The sequence below is a fragment of the Neoarius graeffei genome, chromosome 24, assembly GCF_027579695.1.
Source record: "Neoarius graeffei isolate fNeoGra1 chromosome 24, fNeoGra1.pri, whole genome shotgun sequence".
Taxonomy (NCBI): Eukaryota; Metazoa; Chordata; class Actinopteri; order Siluriformes; family Ariidae; genus Neoarius; species Neoarius graeffei.
The window spans coordinates 38,682,191-38,708,422 of record NC_083592.1 but is presented as its reverse complement, the minus strand read 5'-3'; the positions used below and the strand labels follow the sequence as shown (position 1 = coordinate 38,708,422).

Genomic DNA, 26,232 nt, shown 5'->3' with positions numbered 1-26,232 from the left:
CTTCTTGTTACCAGCAGAAACTCAGATCGCTAAAGACCTCCTCATGAGCAGCCACTGTGAAAAAGCCTGCTTCTATCACCTCATAAACGTGGTTGATTTTCCAGCACACATGACTGTTTTCCAGTGATGGAAAAACTGCGTGGTGTTTACATACAAGCACCATGTTTTCCTGCCCCTCACCAGCTACCCCTACCCCGCTTATGAAGACTTGAACATGAAGCCTCAGCGGCAGCTATTCGTCTTTGAACGCAGGCAGCTGGAGTTCATTAACCCAACCGTGGCAGTTCTAGGGATTGGACTACAAAAATAAACGGAAAGAAGGCTGCACACCTGTGCATTCGCATTAGTTTTGATTGAGGCCAATGCACTGGAGCTTAGCAGCGCTGCAACAACTGCGCTTCTTACCAAAGCCACCATACCGTGCCCCATCCTCTCCTTTCAAATCCAGCTTCAAAGCAATATAGTTATCTTGACAAGTGTCCAAGGAAACAATGACGCGCCAGAATCAAAGACGAATCTCCCTTGCGCTTTCCTGAATTACCTCCTTTCCTCTCTTCTTAGGTCTTTTCTGCTCAAACGGCTGGGCTTCCAAATTAAAATGGCGTTTCTTAAAGGCTATGCCATTTTTGAATAGATCCTCGTCTGAAGCAACAAGCTAAAGAAATCCATTCATTTCACAGCTATTCCAATCAACATGCTGTAATACCCCAAGCAGGGCACCACAGGGTATCTTGTGATTTTCACTTTTGGTCAAAAAAGCTGCCTTTAAAAAGTGCACTGGATTACTTGACTTTTCAGAACAGCGTACACCAATGCTATTCAAAACGTCTGCCATCTAAACTCGACAAAAATAAAAACTTTACACTCGTTTCAAAGTCAATAATTTGAACATTTTGGAAAATAGCTTTGAAATAACGATTGTATTCAATTATCTCGTCATTAAAGATGCTATAGCATACAGATCATGTTTGTCATGGAATCGGTTCCACCGGAAATGCGACGACAATGTCCATGATCAAAAACTGTGAGTCACAACTTAATGAAATCGTGTCAATATCGGGTGTGTCCTCCATGGGCGTTCACAACTGCGATACAACGTCTCCTCATGGATTGGATGATGCGTCTGAACACAGCTTGGGGAATGCGCCGCCATATTTGTACCAACATGGCACCAAGCTCCTGCAAGTTCTGTGGAGGGTTCCAGTGGTGCCAGTTTGATGGAGACGTGTCTGGAGATTATGGATGGTCTGTCGACTGCATCCCATAACCCTCGCAACGTCAGTGACGGATGTTCCCGTATTCAGCATGCCAATGGCACGTTCACGCTGAATGTTTGACAGTCGTGGCATTGCAAATTAACGAATAATTAACCATAAAACCTTGTTTTTCTGAGATGACACTCTACTCTGCTACTGTGAGATCAATTGCACGTGTATCAATAGGTCACGTCACTTGTGTCACGTGGAAACGTGATTTTAGCGTGCAGTGCTCTCGCACGTGCTACGTAGGCCCGACCAGTAGAATGAATGCGTGACGTAATGCCCTTGACAATGCATTTAACCATAATCACAACAAGAACTCTTTCAAGAAAAGTTTCTAAACACTATTTGAAAAATAATGAGTGTCAAGTTTTTATTTTTGCCGAGTATATTTGTTGAAGTCAAAACTTTCAGCTGTCAATCACTGTGTCGTAAAGCTGACTATGCACTGCAGGCAACGTAAGGCCTGACGAGGTTTAGCCAACACCCGATTCAGTCATGCTAAATATACACCTTCATTTGAGTTCAGCAGTGAGAATGACTTCATCATGATCTACTTTTGTCCTGATCACCATCACGTCCAGATGAATTAGCAATAAACAGCTTTCTTGGGGAGAGCAGAAAGGTCTGTTTCTTGATCAGACGGACATCACGTGGACCAGCCAAGAAGCGTTTCTATTTGTCCTTGAATGTGCCGCTGCTTAAAAAAAAATCAGAACACCAAATTTGTGATGCTCAGGTAATCCATAATCCAAGTTTTAACTAAAAAGGGAACAATAATGAAATTATTTTACCAATATTAACGAGATCAATTAGAATGGTTTTAACTCCGCACGAGAATTTTACTTGTGAGTAACAAGATGCCATAAAAAAAAATCATGTATTTGAAAATGTCATGGTCTACAGATGTTTTGACCACTCCTCCAGTATTTTTCTCAACTAATCTTTCAAAAGAAATTCTTGAATACGAAAAGAGCACATATGATTTCACATCTGTTTACAGTAAAAAGAGACACTCCTTCCTACTTTCAGTAACTGTTAAGGTTCTGCTGAACATTCCAGCAGCATTCCTGTGTAAAAGACAGCCGCATTCCTTATAGGCAGAACCTTAAAGTGCACATCACGGGTAAATTCAGGAGCAAGATCAATGGAATTCTCCCATTTTATATTAGCCTAGTAAACTAGACCCACCCGCCTAGCGGCCAAAAATATTTTTGCCTGCGAGTGGGTCTAGCCTCGCACCAGATCAACAAAACACCCCGGGCATCAAATCGTGCCCGCCAATCACAACGCAAGGTTTTTGTTTGGATTCTTTGGGCGGGCTTTTGCAGGAGTGACGACAAAGCTGCGCGACGCTGGAGAAAGCACAACAGGAAAGATGGCTACGGCTAGTGAACAGCGCGCGTTTGACTCCGCTTTGGAATCAGTTTTAGAAGAATTAGACTTGGAGTTTTCGTTGAAACATGAGCAGGAAGAGGCTCTCCGCTCATTCCTTTTCAAGAAGGACGTTTTCGCTGTTTTGCCGACCGGCTATGGCAAAAGTCTGATCTACCAGCTGGCTCCGCTCGTAGCCAAAAGGATGGGGCTAGTTTGTGCAGTACGAAGAATTAATAAACAGCTTTGAAACATTACTTTTTGATTGTTTCTTATTTTCCCGTTATTTTAAATTTAAGGGAAATTATTTCACCAAACACCACTAAATAAAAACTCTCAAAAACAGTTTAAGCAAACCCTTGAAAAACACTTGGAAAAAAAAAAAGTGTATGTTAAGTATGTGGTACAGACTCCAAACTTGTGGTCATTATCTCCAAACTTCTTAATATCTAGAACCTGTTTATTAATTAATACGCATTTTGAAAAATTTTTTTATTTCAAGGTCTCCCCCACTGCTTTCTGTCACTCTGACTACGTCACAGTCACTGTTGCGCTGATTGGTCAGAGCGTTGGCCTGTACGCACAGAGACAGTGTGAAAGACAGCGGGTTGTTCCTCCCACACCCTTCGGAAATGTCTACGAGCGAGGCCAGACTAAATATTCACATTTAGTCTGGCTTGCCAGGCTAATTTTATATTAAACTTTGGTCAAATATCTGTCACATTTTGTGCAATTTTTTTACCTTGCGCAATACCAGAAAAATTCAGTTGAAATCAAGCCATTTGAGGCGAACTGGTCCGCCTTTGAAAAAACTTGGCGTTTGGATTTCCCGGCAAACGTTGATTTTCATGACGTCGCGTGCGGGACGCCTCCCTCTGAATCCTACGTCAGCGCTGGTTTGTTTATGAGAAAACGACCTGGTGGTTTTCTGCAAATTTCTTCAACATCATCACATAATAATTACAGATGTATCGTAGGAGGGTGTAGCAACACCAATCTTGATGGGATTAGTACTCATCGTTTTCCAAAAGACCGGACAGTGAGAGAGAAATGCGAGCGCTTGGTCTACACAGGCTGTGCACTGAAACCATGCAAAGCTTGCGCGGCCTGCTGGCACTTCCGCAGGTAACGTCACGAATCTGGCTCCAGACTCCCTTGGGATTTTTCCAGATGCGTTTTATTTTATTTTTTTCTGCTGTAGACAGATGGCCTTGTGCAAAATTACCCTTCTGGATGAGTGTGTAAAGGGACATACAGTAAACCCTCAGTATTCGCGGGGGTTAGGGACCGAACATGGCCGCGAATAAGCCAAAATCGCGAATACTTGTAAACCCCCCCATAAAACTGCTCTTTATGTAGCGCACGGTACTCTCGTTGATGCCGTAGTGACGAGCCACTGCCACAAAACTCTTCCCTTCCTTTAGCATATCGAGAAGTCCTACCTTCTCCTGCAGCGCCATTACCTTCTTCTGGCACTTAGGTTCCTTGGCAGGAGCCTTAGAAGATGGAGAGCGTTTAGGAGCCATTGTAGGGTGTAAAAATTATTCAAAAATACCAAGAACGCACAACACGTGAACAAGTCTGAACTACGGGAACCGCGAGACTGTACTGTACAATGCGCTCATTCGTATCAGCCCGCCATTCAAACTTCAGCCAATAGCGAGCGAGCATTCGGCTCCGAGAATGTAGCAGTGCGTAAACGTTCGCAGTGCGTAAACGTTCAATATGTTCGCCGCAAATGACCGCGAATCGCTGAGATTTCCGCAAATGTATAGGAGATATGTTCTATATAAAATCCCGCGAATATGTGAATTCGCGAATACTGAACCGCGAATAGGCGGGAGTCTACTGTACTTTCATATAAAAAAAAAAACAAAATTGGTCCAGGATATGCACTTTAAGGTGTGGAGTTCGTATGCAGGTGATCAGTCTAAACCCCCTGTGAAAGACAGTATTAACTAATGGCCCTTTTCCACTACCCTTTTTCAGCTTGCTTCAGCTCACTTCAGCCCGACACGGCTCGTGTTTCGACTAGCAAAGAACAGCACGACTCGGCTCGCTTCAGCCCTGCTTAGCCCCTAAAACTCGCACGGTTTTGGAGTGGGGCTGAAGCGAGCCAAACCGAGCCGAGTGAGGCTGGGGGCGTGAGCAGACACTCCCCTGTGCACTGATTGGTGAGGAGGAGTCTCCTCACATGCCCACACACGCCCCGCGAGCACGCTGGGATCTGTAAACACCGTAAACCCGGAAGAAGAAGAATTACGAATTACGAGAATTTCTGGAGCCTTATGCGCCTCGCCTCATCTATACGCTCTTGCCAGTATCTGTTGGCGTTGTCGGCGACAACAAGCCACAGCACCAAGACCAGCAACACTAACGACTCCATGTCCTCCATGTTTATTGTTTAGTATTCGGGTTGTGAGACTACCGCTTAAAAGATCACTGATGTCACTGTTTGCGCTGCTTAACGACATCACGTGACGTCCACCCACTTTCGCTAACTCCACCCAATGTGTCCACCCACTTCCAGCCAGCACGGTTCAGCCCGGTTGTAGTCGAAATGCAACTCCAACAGCCCCGCTCAGCTCGACTCAGCACGGCACGGCTCAGCCCAACTCAGCCGCGTTTGTAGTGGAAAAGCGGCATAAGAGAGACATCAGTTGTTTTAATAGGAATAAGGAATTTTAATGTGTCTGGAGGCAGTAATATCGGACATCACAGGATTAGGGTGCTGGATTGGATTTCAGTCCCTCATTTAATTTAAAATTCTTTCTCTGCTCCCTCCCTCCCTCCTTCCCTCCCATCTCCACTTTTAGAGGAGGAGAATTTAACTCCAAGAATGTACGACGCTTAAAATTACTTCAGCAGAAAAACACACAGATTCCCTTTCTGCTAAATTACAGGACAAGAATAACAAAAAACCGAAAAAAGAAAAAGGACCAGACACTTTACATTTCTCAGGGCTATTCTTTGGAGAAACTGTTGTGATTTTGTCATACAAATTAAACATTACAAGAAACATGCAATGTGAGCCAAATGTTTAATTTGGACTTCAGAGCAGTGTGTAAGGAAAGCTAGAAGACACCGACCTTTCAGATGAAAAGGTACTCACCCGTTAAATATACAGTTTGTTGGCACCTTCATTCTTTCTCTTGCCTTAAGTGCCAAAAGGCCTCTTTCCAGCCATTTTCTCAAAGCAGTAGTATAGTGTACTGAATGAGACACGACCATCGCCAGTGTGGGGAGGTTAAAAAAACAAAAAAAAACCCTGAGCTGAACTAATCTACAGAACACATTACCTTATCTGGACTTATGCCGAGTTAGAGTTAAAGCAGCATATGTTGAGTTTAATTTGTTTTGCCCGCTTCTGCATGTTTGACTGATTATACTCGGGCAACACTGCCATCTACAGACATGGACAAAATATTTTTTTATAAAAACCCCACGCTCATTTCTGTTTAACAATACATTATCAAGCTATGAAAGGGACTCGGCCTTCTTCTGTTTAGGATACTGTGGAATGTAATCTAAAAGAAAGTTTCACTCAATTCAAGTCTTTGTCAACCGCACACAGGACTCTCGTTCACAAAAAGATCAAAATTACCTCAGAACTGCTCGGTCCTAATGATTCTCCAGCACAGCCCAAAGCATCTAGGTGAATAAAAGGTGCCCAAGAGATCCAAATAAAACCAAAATCAAGCAAACATTTCGACCAAACTATACTGTGCAATTCAGAAAAATGCATTTTGTTCACAAAACATGCTTGAAAGATGTGGTTTTCTTCATGGCTAGCAGAGAGACCGCATACAGTGAGGCTCAGATGGGCTTTGGCTAAACTCATGGTGTCATTCAACAATGGCTTGACCCCCCCTTTGCATACCCAAGAGACAATTGCCAGCACTGGGAGGTGTCTAAATCGGTCACACCCTCTCTGTTCAATACATGCACACACATGGACATCATGACAAGTTCAACTCTTCCTCAAGGTCCTCTCGGCTCACACTTGGTCTAGTAACTAGATCGGGGTGGGCAATTTTTTTTTCCATGGGACCACATGAGAAACAGAAAATGTTGTGGAGGGCCGGACCAAAAGGCTGAACTAAATTCTGCATAATATTAATTGTATTTCTTTATATAAAGCAATAAATAACATTGCTTTTACAAGCTGCTAAGACTGGTAAGAGTATGGAAAAAACGAGGTTGCCTTACAAAAAAAAATTTTATTTATTCAACCAAATTTCCCAAAACAATGGTTAACAAAATGTGAACGTTTGTACCTTTTTTTTTCCAGTCACATTCACCCCAAAACACAATAAAGACATCACAATATTGTCTTTCTACTCCAAATATCAAGCAAGATACATCATATTATAATAATGATGCCCACATTTGTAGTCTAATCCCCTCATGTGACCTGCTTGCAACAACGTCGATTCGGTGTAGGGATCAGATCTACAGATCGGCTCGGGCTCCGGCGCCTGCTGGTGACGTCACACGATGTGATTGGCTGGACCGTTTGAAGGATGACGTACAAGTTTGTGGTTGGTCTGGACAAATTACGGAAGTAGTTATGGCGGGATTAGGTTTCGTGGGATTTCATGTCATGTTCATGTCGCGCGCATTGCATTTTTGTTGAACACAACTTCAAAATAAAAAGCAATGCACGTTCAGTCCATGCATGAGGTAAAATTAGAAAATGCGTTTATTTTGTAATTTCTAATTAACCTTACGCAGGCCGGTCAGAATGAACCAAAGGGCCGGATGCGGCCCGCGGGCCGTAAAATGCCCAGGTCTGAACTAGACTCTAGTTCTTGGTCATTCTTTGCTGCTCATGTCCTTTATTCTACGTTTTGTCCCCTCCCCTTTCTTTATCATCGGCTCCCCTCTGTCCATTTGACCAAGGACAGACTGGAGCCAGTTATTTATTTAGCTCTCCAGTGGAGCCAGCCAGACCGAGGGGGCCATGGCTGGTCTTCCCTACTTCAGAGCTCTGAAATGCAGTGAGAGAACAGAAAACATGCGCACTAAGCCAGATGTGAGTCAATCTAGAAATTCAGCTTGATTCAGATGGTCAGTTTGTACTTTTCAACTTTTGAAAACACAATGGCAAATGTTTGCATAGCACCCGGGAATTCCACCACTTAATGAGCCGAATGACCTTCAGAAACTCTTGTCGTCCGCTCTGAGCGCCCAAGCTCCAACAGAAAGTTGTAGTTAAATCGAGGAACAGAGGGCTTTGATTGCCTGACTTCAAACAAGTGAAGTCAGCAACCTGTCAGCATACTTGTTTCACCCGTGAAGGGTCCAGTGACCCCGGCCTGGAATCCTAGGGAGATGGATGGTTAATTAAATGAACCGAAAGACCAATTTATACCAAAACAATCATTTAAGAAGTCATCTGACTTTTTACACTAAATGGCTCTAGGTGACGTCTTTAAATATTCCTTGGCATCATCTAAACGCCAAAGTAAAGCGAGAATACCAAGTAACCAAGTCTAGCCTTGCATATGAGGAGAATGTAAATGTAGCAACTATTACAATAAAGTACAAATCTTAAGGAAATGAATTAACCTAAGATATGAGAACAAGGCAAATTTTGCTGAAAAAAAATACAGAAGAGAAGTATAACCCATAAGTCTACAGTATAGTGGAATGAATTTCCAACCGGGCAGCACGGTGGTGTAGTGGTTAGCGCTGTCGCCTCACAGCAAGAAGGCCCGGGTTTGAGCCCCGTGGCCGGCGAGGGCCTTTCTGTGTGGAGTTTGCATGTTCTCCCCGTGTCCGCGTGGGTTTCCTCCGGGTGCTCCGGTTTCCCCCACAGTCCAAAGACATGCAGGTTAGGTTAACTGGTGACTCTAAATCAGACCTGGGCATTTTACGGCCCGCGGGCCGTATCCGGCCCTTTGGTTCATTCTGACCGGCCCGCGTAAGGTTAATGAGAAATTACAAAATAAACGTATTTTCTAATTTTACCTCATGCATGGACTGAATGTGCATTGCTTTTACTTTGAAGTTGTGTTCAACAAAAATGCAATGCGCGCGACATGAAAATGACATGAAATCCCACGAAACCTAATCCCGCGATAACTACTTCCGTAATTTGTCCAGACCAGCCACAAACTTGTACGTCATCCTTCAAACGGTCCAGCCGATCACATCGTGTGACGTCACCAGGAGGCGCCGGAGCCAATCTCCGGCGAAAAGCACCAAATGAGGTGATTAAACTACAAATGTGGGCATCATTATTATAATATGATGTATCTTGCTTGATATTTGGAGTAGAAAGACAATATTGTGATGTCTTTGTGTTTTGGGGTGAATGTGACTGAAAAAAAAAAAAAAAGGTACAAACGTTCACATTTTGTTAACCATTGTTTTGGGAAATTTGATTGAATAAATGACATTTTTTGTAAGGCAACCTCATTTTTTCCATACTCTTACCAGTCTTAGCAGCTTGTAAAAACAATGTTATTTATTGCTTTATATAAAGAAATACAATTAATATTATGCAGAATTTAGTTCAGCCTTTTGGTCCGGCCCTCCACAAAATTTTCTGTTTCTCATGTGGCCCCATGGAAAAAAAAATTGCCCACCCCTGCTCTAAATCAACCGTAGGTGTGAATGTGAGTGTGAATGGTTGTCTGTGTCTATGTGTCAGCCCTGTGATGACCTGGCGACTTGTCCAGGGTGTACCCCGCCTTTCGCCCGTAGTCAGCTGGGATAGGCTCCAGCTTGCCTGCGACCCTGTAGAACAGGATAAAGCGGCTAGAGATAGTGAGAGGAGATGAATTTCCAGCCCAGTTTTAAACACAGCTGGGTAAAAAAGCAAGTGGGATTTGTTGGACCAGGTCACTTGAGCTGGCCAAGCATCTAATGGTACTATGCAAACAAAACCATGTCTGAGCCACAGGTGTAGCTAAATGACCAACTAAGGATCTGGCAGTCTTATCCTTCAAATGTGAGCCCCTTTGCTAACAGCATATTAAAAAACTGTTTCCCTTTCTACCTTACAAAGGAGGTCTTCCCATTCTCCAAAACACAAAAAACCTACAGGATCCCCGAAACAAGTATGACAAAATCACCTGTGGACTGGACTTCAAATGTGCTTTAAGGGCCATTTCCGATTCCACTTTGCATGTATAGAAATTCACAAAAGCATTTGACAAGACGAAGAATGACCTTCAACAACTCAGCTGGATAACACGCACACAAACACATTACACAATCACTGTGACACAGGACTCCACCAGGCAAGCTTTTGCATAATCATGAATCGGCTCATTGCTGTGTGGCTGGTCCTATTGTATTCACTTGGAATCCATATTCAAGACTCTGATCTACTGTTTATGCCTCTCCATCTGCTGGGCAGTGAGCAGAGCAGCTGTTAGTCCCACTACCTCCCCCTGACATAGCGAGCCTTTTGTTTTCAGTGGTGGAGAGATCCCAGAGGGACAACATGAGGTGACATCATGGTCAGGGATGATTAAATACGTTATTTGCTATTCACGCTGATATCAGGAGGCATGATGTGGACTGGGCTTATTGAAGGGGCTTAGCGATGCTGCTGAAGACTGACTGAAGCGAGGGCATACATATTCTCTTGGCTAATAAATAAGCTAAATAAGTCATACGTTATTGGAGCCCTAACGCAGAGTAGCATGACGGTTGGACAGTGGGGTAAGCAAAGATGCTGTTTTCTCCGACAAATGAATGTAGGGACAGTGATGTCAAGTGATAAACCTACATTCAATAACTAAATACTTTTTACTGAAAATAGATTCATTAGAAGGGCGGCATGGTGGTGTAGTGGTTAGCACTGTCGCCTCACAGCAAGAAGGTCCGGGTTCGAGCCCCGTGGCCGGCGAGGGCCTGTCTGTGTGGAGTTTGCATGTTCTCCCCGTGTCCGCGTGGGTTTCCTCCGGGTGCTCCGGTTTCCCCCACAGTCCAAAGACATGCAGGTTAGGTTAACTGGTGACTCTAAATTGACCGTAGGTGTGAATGTGAGTGTGAATGGTTGTCTGTGTCTATGTGTCAGCCCTGTGATGACCTGGCGACTTGTCCAGGGTGTACCCTACCCCGCCTTTCGCCCGTAGTCAGCTGGGATAGGCTCCAGCTTGCCTGCGACCCTGTAGAACAGGATAAAGCGGCTAGAGATAATGAGATGAGATTCATTAGACGCATTGCTGTTACAACTTGCTACGTATATTTTGAACTTCATACTACGTGGAAAGGAGAAGAACATACATCCTGCACACTCCAAGTTTGGTTGTTGTCCCAATCCTACCAGCCCTGGGGCTTTAGGGTTTGCTCCCTTGTTAGTGCGCAGCAGCAACACTCATGACAGGATTGAATGAAGGTACCATGCAACAACAGCATTAAAGTGCATATCACGGGTAAATTCAGGAGCAAGATCAATGGAATTCTCCTATTTTATATTAAACTTTGGTCAAATATCTGTCACATTCTGCATTCTCTGCAATTTTTTTACCTTGCGCAATACCAGAAAAATTCAGCTGAAATCAAGCCATTTGAGGTGAATTGGTCCGCCTCTGAAAAAACTTGGCATTTGGATTTCCCGGGAAACATTGATTTTTGTGTCTGTGAAGATTCTCAATCATCCAGGTCATAGTAAACTGTGGGTGGTAGAAAAGGGCAACTGGACTTGCTTGAAGATTCTTGAAAACGTTTCACCTCTCGTCCAAAAGGCTTCCTCAGTTCTGTCTGACTAATAGGGAGTATCAGATATTTATCCTCTCCTGGCTCAGAATCAGAATTCTGATGACCAGCTCATCTAAGGTGTCACTGAGGCATCATGTTGGTGTGGGTCGCTGGAGGCTGGGTGTGAATGGCGAGTCATTAGGGTGATCAAAGGATTGCCCGTTAGGGTGATCAATGGCAATCTGACTCTCTCTGTCCTCCTGTGAGTCCCCGAAAACAGCTGGGTCCTGGCGTACACCCAGCCGTCTGGGAAGAGTGTCCAAGACCACCTTGTAGATGGTTGACAAATGATGTCTTAGACCCCCACCTCTGTTCAGTGATGGTCGTTCCAGGTTTACAAAAATGGCTTCTTTGACTCCTCGCTCATACCAACGATCCTCTCTGGCTAAAATGCGTACGTCACAATCCCGAAATGAGTGTCCTTCATTGTTAAGATGAATGTAGACAGCCGAGTCCTGGCCTGAGGAGCTGGCTCTCCTGTGTTGGGCCAAGCGCCTGTATAGCGGTTGCTTCGTCTCCCCAATATACGAATTTGTGCAATTCTCACTGCACTGAATTGCATACACTACGTTGTCCTGTTTGTGTCTGGGTATTCTGTCCTTAGGGTGGACCAGTTTCTGCTTCAGGGTGTTATTGGGTCTGAAATGTACTGGAATGTTGTGTTTGTAGAAGATCCTCCTGAGTTTCTCAGATAGACCAGAAATGTAGGGAATAACAATGTTCTTGCGTTTGTTCCTGTTATCATCCTTGTCAGTTATGTTCCTTTTTATGCTCTTTAGGAAAGCCCAGTTGGGATAACCGCAATTCTGAAGTGCTTTCTTGATATGGTTCTGCTCCTTCTCTTTTCCCTCTAATGTTGTAGGAATGTTCTGAGCCCTGTGTTGCAAGGTCCTAATGACCCCCAATTTATGTTCCAGTGGGTGGTGAGAGTCGAAAAGTAGGTACTGGTCTGTGTGTGTGGGTTTCCGGTAGACCTCGATACTAAGGCTTCTGTCTTGTCTAAAAGACAGAAGACAGAACAAGACAAGACAAGACAGAAGCCTTAGTATCGAGGTCTACCGGAAACCCACACACACAGACCAGTACCTACTTTTCGACTCTCACCACCCACTGGAACATAAATTGGGGGTCATTAGGACCTTGCAACACAGGGCTCAGAACATTCCTACAACATTAGAGGGAAAAGAGAAGGAGCAGAACCATATCAAGAAAGCACTTCAGAATTGCGGTTATCCCAACTGGGCTTTCCTAAAGAGCATAAAAAGGAACATAACTGACAAGGATGATAACAGGAACAAACGCAAGAACATTGTCATTCCCTACATTTCTGGTCTATCTGAGAAACTCAGGAGGATCTTCTACAAACACAACATTCCAGTACATTTCAGACCCAATAACACCCTGAAGCAGAAACTGGTCCACCCTAAGGACAGAATACCCAGACACAAACAGGACAACGTAGTGTATGCAATTCAGTGCAGTGAGAATTGCACAAATTCGTATATTGGGGAGACGAAGCAACCGCTATACAGGCGCTTGGCCCAACACAGGAGAGCCAGCTCCTCAGGCCAGGATTCGGCTGTCTACATTCATCTTAACAATGAAGGACACTCATTTCGGGATTGTGACGTACGCATTTTAGCCAGAGAGGATCGTTGGTATGAGCGAGGAGTCAAAGAAGCCATTTTTGTAAACCTGGAACGACCATCACTGAACAGAGGTGGGGGTCTAAGACATCATTTGTCAACCATCTACAAGGTGGTCTTGGACACTCTTCCCAGACGGCTGGGTGTACGCCAGGACCCAGCTGTTTTCGGGGACTCACAGGAGGACAGAGAGAGTCAGATTGCCATTGATCACCCTAACGGGCAATCCTTTGATCACCCTAATGACTCGCCATTCACACCCAGCCTCCAGCGACCCACACCAACATGATGCCTCAGTGACACCTTAGATGAGCTGGTCATCAGAATTCTGATTCTGAGCCAGGAGAGGATAAATATCTGATACTCCCTATTAGTCAGACAGAACTGAGGAAGCCTTCTGGACGAGAGGTGAAACGTTTTCAAGAATCTTCAAGCAAGTCCAGTTGCCCTTTTCTACCACCCACATTGATTTTTGTGACGTCGCGTGCGGGACGCCTCCCTCTGAATCCTACGTCAGTGCTGGTTTGTTTATGAGAAAACAACCTGGTGGTTTTCTGCAAATTTCTTCAACGTTATTGCATAATTATTAAAATGGTTAACAGATGTATCGTAGGAGGGTGTAGCAACACCAATCTTGATGGGATTAGTACTCATCGTTTCCCAAAAGACCGGACAATGAGAGAGAAATGGGAGCGCTTGGTCTGCACAGGCTGTGCACTGAAACCGTGCAAAGCTCTCGCAGCCTGCTGGCGCTTCCGCAGGTGACGTCACGAATCCGGCTCCAGACTCCCTTGGGATTTTTCCAGACGCCTTTTTTTTTTTTTTTCTTCTGCTGTAGACAGACAGCCTTGTGCAAAATTACCCTTCTGGATGAGTGTGGAAAGGGACATACTTTCATATAAAAAAATAATAATAATAAAAATAATTGGTCCAGGATATGCACTTTAACTACTTCCGGTGGTAAAATGGGGTGTTGAATGGACAGATACATTTTCTTTAAATAGGTGCTTTGTAAGGCGGCATGGTGGCGTAGTGGTTAGCGCTGTCGCCTCACAGCAAGAAGGTCCGGGTTCGAGCCCCGTGGCCGGCGAGGGCCTTTCTGTGTGGAGTTTGCATGTTCTCCCCGTGTCCGCGTGGGTTTCCTCCGGGTGCTCCGGTTTCCCCCACAGTCCAAAGACATGCAGGTTAGGTTAACTGGTGACTCTAAATTGACCGTAGGTGTGAATGTGAGTGTGAATGGTTGTCTGTGTCTATGTGTCAGCCCTGTGATGACCTGGCGACTTGTCCAGGGTGTACCCCGCCTTTCGCCCGTAGTCAGCTGGGATAGGCTCCAGCTTGCCTGCGACCCTGTAGAACAGGATAAAGCGGCTAGAGATGAGATGAGGTGCTTTGTAACTTTTTCTTAATAAATAACCAGATCAAGCTGTCCAGCCAATTCTCTTGTAATTTTCCAAAGTATTAATGTTTAATCAAGAACCAAGGAGATTACAATATAAACACAAACTATGTGGTTAAAAGTGTGAAGAGTCAAATGCATCAACAATTAACATTTTTATGAGAAAAGGAAAAATGTTTAATCATGTCAATGTCAATTTAATGTCAAAATGCTGCACTGCTTTGAGGTTGAAGAATAATTTTAAAATACTTCATTATTCTCAGAGAAAAGGCCATCCAGTTAAAGGTTTATTAAAAAGTCCAAGCGTCATACTCTTGATAAAAACGTATTGCCAGTTTCACAAACCACATTTCCCTACAACACTAGATAAGGCAGATTAAAATCTCATGTTTTGTGTGTGGTCCTGAACATCAGTGCGCTTATCTTCGTGTACTCTTGCATGCCAGTACTCCATCACGAGATTGTATGGTACCCATCCATCCATCCGTCCATCCATTATCTGTAGCCGCTTTATCCTGTTCTACAGGGTCGCAGGCAAGCTGGAGCCTATCCCAGCTGACTACGGGCGAAAGGCGGGGTACACCCTGGACAAGTCGCCAGGTCATCACAGGGCTGACACATAGACACAGACAACCATTCACACTCACACCCACACCTACGGTCAATTTAAGCTGTGTTCACATATATACCGGTACGATAGTGGTAGAACTGTATCGATACAAAGTATACCGGTACAGTTTATTGCATCTGTCCACACTAGCGAGAAATGTTTGCGGTTTTCTTTCAACGGTAGTTGAAATGCGCGTGCGTGAAATGTTTCCATGGTTACCGAGTAACTTCCTTCCAAGAATATGGCGGATGAAACGACGTGTGTGTGCTTTTTGTTGTCAATGTACAGTCTGTATTTCTGGTGGTCAGTTATTCAGTCGAATCGTATAAAACGCGCGAGGCAGTTGAGAAAGAAACAAAGAAAACGAATCTCCGTTCTTCACTATTTATTCAGCGAAGACATCGATTGAGGTGTGTGACTTTGCACATGCGCATTATATTTGTATCGATACAGAGCCGCTTCATCTGTCCACACTACAGCGAAGCGCTACAGTACCGATACTGTACCGGTACGAAACCCATACATTTGTGGGTTTTGTACCGATACAGTTATACCGCTACAGTTGCTAGTGTGGACAGGTGTTGCGGTACGAAAGTAGTATCGTATCGGTACAAAATCCCTAGTGTGGACAGGGTATTAGAGTCACCAGTTAACCTAACCTGCATGTCTTTGGACTGTGGGGGAAACCGGAGCACCCGGCGGAAACCCATGCGGACACGGGAGAACATGCAAACTCCACACAGAAAGGCCCTCGCCGGCCACGGGGCTCGAACCCAGGACCTTCTTGCTGTGAGGCGACAGCGCTAACCACTACACCACCGTGCCACCCACCCAGTGACTAAATCTTGCTCCTAAAAACTTTTTCTCGTGAAGTTCAAACGGTTTTTGCTGCACACGTGCACAGAAATCAGGCTTGTAATTGTGTGAAATATACATCATATCATTTGTCCAATCCATCCTCTACTAACCTCAGATTAACGACATATGCTAGAGTGAGGGTGCAGCATCTACGGTATGCATTTTAATGCATGCTTATCATGGCAGCATGATGGTAGGATGGTACATCTCACACACAAGTGCTGCACAATAGCTTTGACCTCTGACTTATATGATGGTGTTGTTCAGCCCGTCAGGAACGCAATAACATTACAAATGCTGTGGGGAGCAAAACAACACAGAGCACCAAATGAGCTCAACCCTAAAAACCATCCAACATATGCCTCGAGATGAGCACATGGCCGCCCGTTTCGGAGTTTCTTTTTCATCACCTTCACAGATTATATTTTTGTCACCATACTTTCTATTTATTGTTCATTCTTAAACAGGACAGAACCTCTTCAATCCTTGATGTGTAGCCTGTAGGGGTTAAATCGTCACTGGACATGTGCTATCTATAGTGGTTCTGATACTTTGGTTACCACTTAAAGAGGGACTGAAGGCAAAATTTTTATTATCAAAATTCTATTTCTGTCATTTTATAAAATGTAGGAATGCATTTCTGGCAGCTATTTTGTCGCTGCTATAGCAAGTTATGAGTGTTTGAAATATGCTCTGTAATATATCAGTCCATATGTCAAAGCAATGGCCGTAAACAAGATTCGCTGAGCCCTGTGCGAGACTTCGTAGGACGGAAGTAAAACGTACAGCGGAAATCAAAGCGACCAACATCTGCCAAATGTTTCCGGCGTCCGAAATCACTCACTTGTTCACTACTCCCTACATAAGGAATTACTACAGAGAGGACTATATAGTGAGCTCATTGGTAAAATGAGGAGAAAAAAAAAAGCTTTCGGATAATACTCCGTCGCGCTGGTATTTAGGTCATTACTGTCGCACAATTAAAACGTGCCAGGTCAGTCAGCTGGTAGGTTTTCAAAAATAATAAATACATGCATGTGTTTTTGTGATAAATATATATTATACTGAGCGTATAAATACAAAGTACCTGCATCTTTCAGTTTTTTTTTTAAATCAAGGCTGAATACAGGCGGCATGGTGGTGTAGTGGTTAGCGCTGTCGCCTCACAGCAAGAAGGTCCGGGTTCGAGCCCCGGGGCCGGCGAGGGCCTTTCTGTGCGGAGTTTGCATGTTCTCCACGTGTCCGCGTGGGTTTCCTCCGAGTGCTCCGGTTTCCCCCACAGTCCAAAGACATGCAGGTTAGGTTAACTGGTGACTCTAAGGCCCTGTCCACACGGCAACGGATTCAGGTGAATCTGATAAAATTGTTTATCGTTTCGGCCTGGTGTCCACATGGCACCGGCGTTTTGGGTGCCCCAAAACGAAATCTTTTGAGAACGGGTTCCAGAGTGGAAAGATCTGGCAACGTTGCCGTTGCGAAGTCATCTGGATGAGTAGAACGGATTTGTTTACGATGACGTCACAACCACATGTGCTTCACGCCGGGTAGAAGTGTAACGAACTCGATGCGAGTTGTCAACAAATCCTATAACTTGGTTCATGAAACGCGCTTACAAAATATTTTCACTGTGAATATTTATTGTGTAATGGTGCAAAGTGAGAGAGAGAGAGAATAGCCCTTAGGGCAGAGTCAATCCCGCCAGCAAAAATAGGGAAAAAAAAGGAGCGATCTCACCTCTTCAGATGTTGGTTTAAGTCCTACAATACATTCCTCAAAAAGGGCGTAGAAGAACAAATTAATCCATCAACGTGTAGCATTCAATTTATTCCAGACCATTAAAGACGCCGCCTTCCGCGTAGAATCATACGTCATCCTCGCCGCCATATTGGATGGGGCAAAGCGGAGAATAAAGATGCCTCATTCATGTGCTGCGTTTAACTGTACCAACAGGTTTGCCATCCAAACGAGATCACATGGGATTACCTTTCACAGGTGAGACTGGAAAAATACTTTTCATTGTATTTGGTCATTATAACGTAATTTTACGAACAGATTTTTCTGACTTTGTGGTTAATATGAAGTCTTGCGCATAATAGTTTATGCGCATGCATCCTTACTACTTCTATTGTTCTGGTGTCTCCGATGGGACCGTCTTACAGCGCCCCTAGAGGTGTGGCATGTGTATTGCATCGTTTTCAGCAAGCATTGCGTTGCCATATGTACCTGATATTTTACTGATCTGTTGCCCATGTGGACGCGATTTTTTTTTAAAATCTCGTTGCCGTTGTCGTGTGGATGTAGCCTAAATTGACCATAGGTGTGAATGCGAGAGTGAATGGTTGTCTGTGTCTATGTGTCAGCCCTGTGATGACCTGGCGACTTGTCCAGGGTGTACCCCGCCTTTCGCCCGTAGTCAGCTGGGATAGGCTCCAGCTTGCCTGCGACCCTGTAGAAGGATAAAGCGGCTACAGATAATGAGAAGGCTGAATACGTTCTTCTTTGCCACTGCCTTTTATTAAATCAAATTTGAGACTTTTAATTTGATTTCTTTCAGTGCGGACAGCACTACAAAACGCCGTCCCCACTATATAGTGTCCTATATAGTGATTAGGGAGCGATTTCAGACACAGGGGTTGTCAAAAGACGCGCACGCCCTCTTTCGAATGCTGACGTAATCAAGCCGGAAGTTTTATTTGTTTTGATAGCAGTCAGGAAAGTTTGGCAAAAAGTAGACAGTAATCGTCATTTAAACTCGGTTTTTGTGCAATATTTCGTTTGAAAAACAGTTGTCAAAATGGCAGCACTGACACCTGGCTGACACTTGACGTTTCGAAGTCTCGCACAAGTCTCGTGAAGATCACACGGATAAGCGACGCCTGCTGTGGACCAAACGAACCAAATTCAACATGGCTAAAAACCGAATAGGCTGATAAGTATAATATTTAATTGCAATTAGTTGCCAATACGAGTCACGATATAAGGTTACTAAAACTGCAAACGTAACTGAATAAACACGTTAATTAAGAAATAAAGCAAGTTTAAAAATGACTTCAGTTCCCCTTTAAGGAAGGCTCTAAAAACGTTCACCTGCCATATCTAAAGCAAAAATTCTGCCTTTTAATACACAAAAAGTGTTGGGTGACTGATGGAGCAAGGAGACATTTGCAGAAACGTCGAGCATTAAATCATCTAATTTAATATCAATCCCAAGAGATGGAATCAGTGTTACGGATGTCAATCAGCTCAAACCTCATGAAAGAATAGCCTCGGATAGAAGTCAGAGTGCCACCGTTAAGATTCTGAAGTTTGTGGTCATATAACTTACGATATGTGAGTGCATCTCAGGCTGAGACACATCTTCCTGAGCATGTTGGCATAGGAAACGTTTCCAGGGCATGGAAGGAAAAAAAAAAAAAAAACACTAGTGTACACATTTGCTTAAGGAGCCACTTTAAGCCTACAGGTATCTACATGTCTAAAATCAAACAAACCAAGTTGAACAATTTAATACATCATAACCTTAGTATTATACAGTTCTGGCCCCCATTCATTCTTAACCCAAAGAGAAACCCAACGTCACAATACACTACCGTTCAAAAGTTTGGGGTCACTTTGAAATGTCCTTGTTTTTGAAAGGAAAGCACTGTTCTTTTCAACAAAGATCACTTTAAACTAATCAGAAATCCACTCTATACATTGCTAATGTGGTAAATGACTATTCTAGCTGCAAATGTCTGGTTTTTGGTGCAATATCTCCATAGGTGTATAGAGGCCCATTTCCAGCAACTCTCACTCCAGTGTTCTAATGGTACAATGTGTTTGCTCATTGCCTCAGAAGGCTAATGGATGATTAGAAAACCCTTGTACAATCATGTTAGCACAGCTGAAAACAGTTGAGCTCTTTAGAGAAGCTATAAAACTGACCTTCCTTTGAGCAGATTGAGCCCAAGTTTACATTAGACCGTATCTGTCTCGTTTTCTTCGTGGATGCACTGTCCGTTTACATTAAAATGCCTGGAAACGGGAATCCGCCAGGGTCCACGTATTCAATCCAGATCGTGTCTGGTCCGGTGCTGTGTAAACATTGAGAATACGCGGATACGCTGTGCTGAGCTCTAGCTGGCGTCGTCATTGGACAACGTCACTGTGACATCCACCTTCCTGATTCGCTGGCGTTGGTCATGTGACGCGACTGCTGAAAAACGGCGCGGACTTCCGCCTTGTATCACCTTTCATTAAAGAGTATAAAAGTATGAAAATACTGCAAATACTGATGCAAATACTGCCCATTGTGTAGTTATGATGGTCTTCAGGCTTGCCATCCTTCCACTTGCAAGTGGTAAGTGACTTGCGCACAGTGGCTCAGTCCCGAATCACTGCTCATGCGCTTCACTCGCGCGCTCTGTGAGCTGCGCAGGGCCGGAGTGCGCACCCTCCAGAGGGCACTCGCTGTTCAGGGCGGAGTGATTTGGAGCGCAGCTGCTGAGGAGGAAGCGATGAGCCGCACTGACACATTTCAACTTACGTGCCGAATTTTAGTCATGTGATTAGCGTATCCGTGTATTGGCGTTGCTGTGTGCACGCGAATCGTTTTTAAAAACGTTCATCTGATGATCCGCTGATACGGTCTAATGTAAACCCCACCTGAGTTTCTGGAGCATCACATTTGTGGGGTCGATTAAATGCTCAAAATGGCCAGAAAAATGTCTTGACTATATTTTCTATTCATTTTACAACTTATGGTGGGAAATAAAAGTGTGACTTTTCATGGAAAACACAAAATTGTCTGGGTGACCCCAAACTTTTGAACGGTAGTGTATGACTCCTAATAGCTTTAAATACCGGGACAGAGACATTCAATATTAGGTAACAGCATGCACACATAATTGCCAGTTTATTCTTAAATACTAAGCCTTGTTTCTGTTAGCTGTACTGCATAAAAATATGGGATGTCTTAAATGCTTTAACATTTTTTAAAAATGCACACTGCCATATCGAGCTCGTTTATAAATGCGCTGTGGTGTGTAGTTACACTATGATGTGTGCTGAGTGCTGTGGCTGACAGTGTGTCAAAAGCATCCGGACATCCTTTCACAAAGCTAGCACCTTCACAATGGAGCTCGGTCTAAGAATACGTGCTCAAGAGACAGAAGTAGGACGGTAAAACCACAAGCTGACATCCGTCCATTATCCGTAACCGTTTATCCTGTGCAGAGTCGCAGGCAAGCTGGAGCCTATCCCAGCTGACTACGGGCGAAAGGCGGGGTACACCCTGGACAAGTCGCCAGGTCATCACAGGGCTGACACATAGACACAGACAACCATTCACACCTACGGTCAATTTAGAGTCACCAGTTAACCTAACCTGCATGTCTTTGGACTGTGGGGGAAACCGGAGCACCCGGAGGAAACCCACGCGGACACGGGGAGAACATGCAAACTCCACACAGAAAGGCCCTCGCCGGCCACTGGGCTTGAACACAGAACCTTCTTGCTGTGAGGCAACAATGCTAACCAGTGCACCACCGTGCCGCCTTCACAAGCTGACACTCCAACTTAAAAACATCGAGCCTTTTTACATGGAAAAAGGCCTCACAGTGTTGAGAGTACGCGTGAACGTTAAATGAGGAAAAAATGCAAATGCTTTTCATCCAAATCAACCTATATTCAGCAGCTACAGCTAACTTGGTGCAAAGTGCCTAACCCACAGACACATGACCTTCAGCAGTGATCAGACCTGTTGGGTCATCCACGTATCAGACTGCAGAGCAAAACAAAGTGCATGAAAAGTAATGATTGAAGGGAGCGTAAGAAGTAACCAGTACAAACCACTGAGTATTTGAGGAATGAAAATCATGACAGAAGGCAAAGCAGAATTACCTGTTGTTGAGAGGTGTGCACCTTTCGCTTTCAGCAAACAAACTCCTTAAAAAGTACTGTGTGTGGTCTGAAGAGACGGCAGGCTTTTGCCTAAAAAAAAAAAGGCAGAAAACATTGGAAACATTAAAATCATTGTGCTTTTTTGAGCACAAATTTCACAAGTGGCATTTTTTCACTCAGGGTACACAATTGAGAAATAAGATGTTATGCAGATGTATTTTTAAAAAAAAAAAGTGTCAAGTTTCTCGTATTAAACATGTTTACATTAGTGTCATCGGATCACCACAGAGAAGACTTTTTAAATTTTGTTTCCATGTTGATTCTTTAATTTTTTGCCTTTTTGGTCCATTTTAGGGCCGTTTTGGCACGTTATACTAGCCTGGCAAGCCAGACTAAATGTCAATATTTAGTCTGGCCTCGATCCGTAGACATTTCCGACGGGGGTAGGAGGAACCAACCCGCTGTCAACGCTCTGACCAATCAGCGCAACAGTGACTGTGACGTAGTCAGAGCGCGCAGTGGGGGAGACCTTGAAATAAATAATTTCTCAAAATGCGTATTAATTAATAAACAGGTTCTAGATATTAAGAAGTTTGGAGATAATGACCACAAGTTTGGAGTCTGTACCACATACTTAACATACACTCTTATTTTTTCCAAGTGTTTTTCAAGGGTTTGCTTAAACTGTTTGAGAGTTTTTATTTAGTGGTGTTTGGTGAAATAATTTCCCTTAAATTTAAAATAACGGGAAAATAAGAAACAATCAAAAAGTAATGTTTCAAAGCTGTTTATTAATTCTTCGTACTGCACAAACTAGCCCCATCCTTTTGGCTACCAGCGGAGCCAGCTGGTAGATCAGACTTTTGCCATAGCCGGTCGGCAAAACAGCGAAAACGTCCTTCTTGAAAAGGAATGAGCGGAGAGCCTCTTCCTGCTCATGTTTCAACGAAAACTCCAAGTCTAATTCTTCTAAAACTGATTCCAAAGCGGAGTCAAACGCGCGCTGTTCACTAGCCGTAGCCATCTTTCCTGTTGCGCTTTCTCCAGCGTCGCGCAGCTTTGTCGTCACTCCTGCAAAAGCCCGCCCAAAGAATCCAAACAAAAACCTTGCGTTGTGATTGGCGGGCACGATTTGATGCCCGAGGTGTTTTTGTTTATATGGTGCGAGGCTAGACCCACTCGCAGGCAAAAAATATTTTTGGCCGCTGGGCGGGTGGGTCTAGTTTACTAGGCTAACGTTATACTGTTCCACTGTACATTGAACTATATAATCATACAAAATCCCACATTTCTAGTGCATTTTGTGCTATAAGATGGATATGAAATGACAATGTAGTGTCTCTGCTTCATTTAATATATGCATATAAAGGAGTCATTTATCACCTGGCAAAAATTTTGCAGTTCTTTAATAATGTGTCCGTCGTTATGCCAAATGACGTTTTTGGTCAGTGTTCTCAAAAAGGAACCCAAAAATTCAATCACTGATTCTTTTAATGGTATCCATTTTGGTAGTTTCAATCTCTATATATGTAGGAATAATGCACAGAAAAAAAAAAAAAAATTTACTGACTGTAAGGCACCGACACCTTTCAGCGTTCATTGAAAATGCTCACTGGGATAATGGGAAAAGCAAATGTAGTCTCCGTAGCCCTCTCTAAACTCGGGGTTTAATCAGGGTTAAGGAATTTCCCATAATGTTTTTATAATTACCATGAGAAGTAAAAGGTATAAAAATGCCTTTAGTCATTACAGACTTGAAGTAATTGCACCGAGTAGTGGTTTAATTGAGAAATATAGTCTCCGTAGCCCCCAATTCTTCGTTATCTTTTCTAACGAAGAAATGCCTATTTGATTCTGTGCTCATTGCCATACAAATTGTATTTCATAATATTTCCAATAAAACATATCTAGTTATACCTTGAAATCCTTTTTTTTTTTAAATTCTGTGGAAAAAAATATACACTGGTGTAGTCTCTGTGGCCCCCACCAATTCACCGAAACGGTGGTCTTGATCAACAGGCCATATCTTCTGAATCGGATGAGGATACCTCATGAAATTTTCACGCTGTAATATTAAGATATGTGGAAACAAAATGCACTGACTAAAAATCTGAAAACTAAACTTTCAAAAAAATGACCATTTTGGAACAGAAATGTGTACCCTGAGTGAAAAAATGCCGAAGCAGAGTGGAAATCTTATTTGTATATGAACTTGAAATGATTTGTTTCATAAAAGAAAAATAAAATTAAAAATTAAAAAAAAAAAAAAAAAAAAACAGCAGCACAGGCTACTTCAGATAAAGCCTAGGTCACAACCGGACGTACGATTTTTTGGCCGTGCGATTTTTGGCGTTTCCCCAAATCGCTGCATTTTTTTTTTGTTCGTGGAGAAAGACGCACGTTGGCCCCAAGTTTGTCTTGCAACCTGAAAAAAACGTAAGCGCCTGTAGAGTTTGTTTGACAGGACAAAGAACCTCTGCGGCTGGTCTGCGGCCAGTCTACGGCTCGAAAATCAGCACGCCACATGCGCGCCCTCTGTGTGTTTCTTGCGTTTTTTGCACATAGACCGGCCGTAGGAGCACGTACGGCCGGTTGTGACCGAGGCACAAGTTTATGCCCAACAGTAGTAAATCAAGACTACTGAACCTCTGTTTTAAGACATTTCTCTATCCATGTAAAGGGATTCTTTGTTATATGGTGAGAAATTTCCCAAATCCGTGCTATGACACTGGTTTCAATTTGTGAATTCATGAAACAAGACATGATGTAAAAATTTAAATGTTGACAGATTTATGCTCGGGGTATTCCAAGTCCAAAATTATCGTAATGCTTCTATTAAAAAAAAAAAAAAAAAAAAAACTTCAAGTCAGAAGTCTGGATTTATATTAAAATTTAACTTTAGATTTTGGATAGTACAGAGACAAAAAAAAAAAAAATCTGAGTAGCATTTGAAAGACTACGGACTCCGAGGGAACAAAAGAATACTCAGACGAGTGTGAACAATCACTGTGACAAGACCTAAGCTTTTGGTAGTCTTCTCCATTACATGCACCATCAGGAATCAGACAAGAAATACTATAAGCTATAGTGATGACCCATTATGCTGAGAACTCCAAAACGCATTGCGTTCATTTGCAATTCTGAATCAGGAAGGCCCACACACATTTTAGTTTTTTTTTTTTTTAAATACACACACACTGTGGATTGTATGCTCAAAATCTATTTAGAAATATATATTGGAACATAAATGGCAAAAACCAAAACACCATTCATTTGTTGAACTTGTATTTTGTTGCTAATGTCACAGCTGATCGCTCCACTGATATGAGCTCTGAATAGTCGTTATGAAATAATATGGAGCTTTCAAAATGCATCTCGTAATATATACACTTGTCCTTTATAGTACATGCTTCAAGAATAACATCCCATATTTTCCTGAAAAAAAAAGGTTGTAGTCTTCAACTAAGCAATAGTTTCCATACCATCAGCACCATCAGTTCTTAACTTCATATTTCTTTGTGCTTCAGTCCTCAGCTCAGAAAGTGTAAGGAGGTCATGTGGGGGAGGCACTTATGTGCCCTCTTGCACGTAATGTGTCTTGGTGAACAGGTCTGGAGGAACTCTGCTCTCAGCAGGATATACAGTGGTAATAAAAGAGCAGTCATGGAAATAAACAGTGACCTTCTGACCTAGAAGTCAGTTTCCAAAAACATCAAAGTCCAGCCCTGAAATTCCATGAGACCAGAGTACAGCAGGTCTGATGTTCCCACAGGCCATCTCAGTGGCACATCCCAGTGTTTTCCAGGATTAAAAATGTATCTTCTTCAATTCTAGTTATACCACAGGGCTGCGGAGTTCTCAAATCTAACCGGTCAGAAGGTGTTGATTCATCTCATCTCATTATCTGTAGCCGCTTTATCCTGTTCTACAGGGTCGCAGGCAAGCTGGAGCCTATCCCAGCTGACTACGGGCGAAAGGCGGGGTACACCCTGGACAAGCCGCCAGGTCACCACAGGGCTGACACATGCCCCTTTTCCACCAAATCAGTCCCAGGGCTGGTTCGGGGCCAGTGCTTAGTTTGGAACCGGGTTTTCTGTTTCCACTGAACAAAGAACTGGCTCTGGGCCAGAAAAACCAGCTCCAGGCTAGCACCAACTCTCTGCTGGGCCAGAGGAAAGAACCGCTTACATCGCCGGGGGGGTGGAGTTGTTAAGACCAACAACAATAACAAGACCGCAAAAGATCGCCATTCTTAAGCAACGAGAAGCAGCAGCTGTACAAACGCGAAGTCATCCATTATTATTATTATCGTTACTGCTGCTGCTTCTTCCGTGTTGTTTTTGCTTCGATATTCGCACCAAGGTTTATGCAAATGTAGTGACGTAACTGACATATACAACGACGTAATGACGTGGCTTCCCTTAGCACTGCGAGCTATGAAAAAGCAAACTGGTTCTCAGCTGGCTCGCAAGTTGAACGAGTTGTGAACCA

At 43.5% G+C, this 26,232-nt stretch overlaps 1 protein-coding gene across 3 annotated transcripts in view; it reads right to left on the bottom strand.

Moving 5' to 3' along the window:
• kank1a (KN motif and ankyrin repeat domains 1a) overlaps positions 1–26,232 on the bottom strand; it is a 132,137-nt gene that overhangs the window by 64,988 nt on the left and 40,917 nt on the right. The window contains exons 2-3 of one of the 3 annotated variants that reach the window (XM_060907206.1): positions 21,742–21,831; positions 19,187–19,222 (exon numbers count right to left, since the gene is read on the bottom strand). The gene's annotated coding sequence lies outside the window, so the exon portion shown is untranslated. Of the gene's footprint in view, positions 1–5,745; positions 5,858–19,186; positions 19,223–21,741; positions 21,832–26,232 lie in introns of those variants that run through there. The other 2 variants (XM_060907205.1, XM_060907208.1) reach the window with 2 other exon arrangements.